We start from the raw sequence: 3,325 nt of genomic DNA on the forward strand, positions 1-3,325 counted from the left end.
GAGAAATAATAAATGCTTCTTAATTTTTAATTATTTTTAATACTGGCTGTAAGAAGAACATGGCATTGGCCCGTGACTATTTCAGGGTCACCCACACAAGCAGCTGGGGAAATTGATTTCACCTCAAATTACTTTGGAAATGCAGGTCGAGCTGGAGCATACACTCAGCACTTGCTCACAATCCAAACCTGCTTTCTTTCCCTTCAGCACCCAGGAATGACAAGGTTTAAGAATGCTGGATGTAGAGAGAAACTGATTAAATGAAGGTTAAATGGGTAGGGCATGATCTTGAGAGTGTCATTACAAAGGGTCCTGCGCATCTTTTAGCCTAGGGAAGGCAGGAGTCACCCAAATGGTGACACATTGCTACTAATAATACATTACATAGGATGGACCGGAATATGCAATCTTTTCCATTAAATTCCGGTCGAATTCTGCCATAGATACAGCATGGGGGTTCACAGGTCTGTTTATGGGTGGGAGTGACCATATGTCCTGGTTTGACCAGGACAGTCCCAGATTTCATAAGCTGTCCCAGTTGGTTGGTGAAAATCGAAGAAGTCCCAGACTGGTACCACCTTGCCCACACGTGCCTGGTCTGCCTCCTCCTGAGCAGGCTGGAGGGCGGTGGGCTGGGCTGGGCTGAGCTGAGCACCACAGGGTTGGGGGGAAAAGGGGATGGGCTGGGGTGGGGCTGGGGCTCAGGCACCTGAGCAGGAGGGTGGTCTGGGGCAGGCAGGACAGTGCAGAGTCCCGTGGCCAGGCTCCATTCCCCATGCACAGAGGCTGGATCTGGCTGGGAGCAGCTCCTGTGCAGCACCCCTTGGGCTACACCAGCCTGTACCACGCAGCCACATAGCGCTTCCCTGCCCCCACCAGCAGCTTTGTGCCCTGCCACTGCACTGGCTGCTGAGGCCTGAGCTACGTGTGGCAGCCCCATGCAGTTGCCAGCGGAAGGGGGAACATGCCCACCATCCCAGGTTTCCCTAAAATGATTATGATCACCCTACTGATGGGGTAAAGTTCTATTTAACGTGAGTCACTGCGTGGCAGAATCTGGCCCAGAAGGGGGAGTTTTTCAAGACCTACCCTTTGTATACAGTTTTTTGTCCAAAAGTCCTTTAAAGGTCCTCCCCTGCATGTGACAGACTTCCACCGAAATGCAGCCACCTCTGGAGTGCAGTGTATTGAAGGGGCGATGCCAGCATAGTATTGAAGGAAGCAAGTACTGAAGGAATCCTAATAATTACACACAGTGGACAGGAGCTTTTACTTTTCAGGCCTCATTTAGGAACCCCTGACACAGCAAGCTGTTTGGGTCACCACTTCCCCACCGTGGGAGGATAAGGGCTAATGTTACAAAAAGGGGATTGAATTTACAGTTCTACATGCTAGGACACTTGGAGTGTGAGAACAAGTCTATACAGCTAGGTAAAGAAGTAACTGCAGAGCAGGCAAGCAAACCCCCATTAGTTTTAACCAAGCTAGTTAAGAGGCCAGTATTAGTGAAGATGCAGAGGCACAGGCTAGAGCCCAGAATACAAGACAGCTAGGGACAAAGTAAGCATTACTGTGCCCATTTCACAGATGAGCAAACTGAGGCAAGCTAACTTGTCTAAGTCCCTGCATGAACCAACAGCAGAACTGGGGCACTGAGCCCAACTTTCCTAAGACCTGTGTACAAGCTGCCATCCCTTTGCCCCTTGCCCTGCATGGCCCCCTTCTCCGGGTAAACAAGGAGATCTTACCCACATGGCCAGCCATGTGCTTTTCAGCTTCTCCCACAGAAAAGCCATGTGAGTTCAGGTCGCAGTGGCAGAAGAGCAGGCTTCACAAAGGAGTTATTAGCACCAGGCTGTGTGGGTTTGAATTTCCCCAAGTTTCCCACACTTTTCCTCTATTGATAACATTTCTTGTTGGGACAATAGAAGTGTGCCTTGCAACTACTCGCAACATTAGTGACGGTGCTTGAACCTGAATGAATTAAAGGGAAAGAATCCAACTCCCAAAAGACCATCTGGCTAGCAGTTAGAATACAGCAAGAAAGGTCAGGGCTGCCACTCAGAAGTTGGGAAAAAGATGCTCTTTGACACTGAAGAGTCTTTAACCAGCCTGGTACAACAACTACCTGCCAGCCCCAAGCTTCGCGTTCCCCCACCATCAAGCCCACGCTTGCAAGAGACATGGGATGCGGTGGTGAAAGGAGGCAAGGAAAAATGCAATATCTTATTAGGGCTGGCAAAAGCTAACACTGCCGGGGCTGGTCACTGGGCTGCGTCTTATTTAATGTTATAATCCTCTGGCTGCTTCAAAGTGTGCATGAGATGACTTGTCTCCTGGCTTTCCCACAACACAGGGAATAAAGGACTCTGAGGACAACATCTGTCCTTAACAAAGAACTAAGCCCATTCAGACCCATACAATGAAAACCATGAAGCTGGCTATTTCCCTGACCTCCCTTCCTGACAACTGCCTATTACATTCAGGCTCCGCTTCAGGGTTCATAGTAGAAGAAATATTCCCTGGCTTTCTCTAAACACGGCAGCATTCCCTCCACCAGAAAAAACTGTCTCAGCTCCTTAGCCATTCCTCCCTGTTTCACATACATCAGTTCAAAAGCAAAGGGTCCTCCACTTCACAGACTATGGGACAGACTCTCAGCTGGCATAAATCAGCACAGTCTATTGAAATGTCATCCACACGTCCCTTTTACAACCTACCTCCACACATATCTAATGCATATCAATAGCACTATATCAGTTTATTCCAGCGGAGGCCTGGGTCCTGCTATTTTCATTGCTGCCTTCAAGACTACATCCAAGAATGAACTAATCCAGCTAACTAAAATCAGGACTGACTCGAGCCTTTGTCCTAAAAATGAGCTCAACCTATTTTTACCACATGCAGTTCAAAAAGATTTGCTTAACTTTTAATAGAAAACTGTTTGGTTCCCCTGCACTGATTTTGACTCAATAATTCAAAGAAACATTTCTAATCCACTGGCTCAACCTCTTTACAAAAACCAGCAAGCATCATTGTTCCCTTTTTTCCAGACAAGAAAACAGAGGCAAAGTGATTTGCCAGTGGCCATTTATAGTGACTCTGTAGCAGAGGTGCACAACACTTAGCCTAGGGTCTCATCCTCTGCAAGAGAATGCTTGCCTGATTTACCAAACTACTGTGAAAAGGACAGTATTCCCAAACAGTATTCTGGGACTACCTGAAAGTAGGAATATCAGAAAGAAAGACGACCTAGGAGATTTGTAGCAAGCCTTCCAAGGGCAGCGTCACTCTTGGTGTTTTAGATAATTAGTCTCCCTGCTGG

Source organism: Crocodylus porosus, unplaced genomic scaffold (assembly GCF_001723895.1).
Source record: "Crocodylus porosus isolate Cpor-Errol unplaced genomic scaffold, CroPor_comp1, whole genome shotgun sequence".
Classification (NCBI taxonomy): domain Eukaryota; kingdom Metazoa; phylum Chordata; order Crocodylia; family Crocodylidae; genus Crocodylus; species Crocodylus porosus.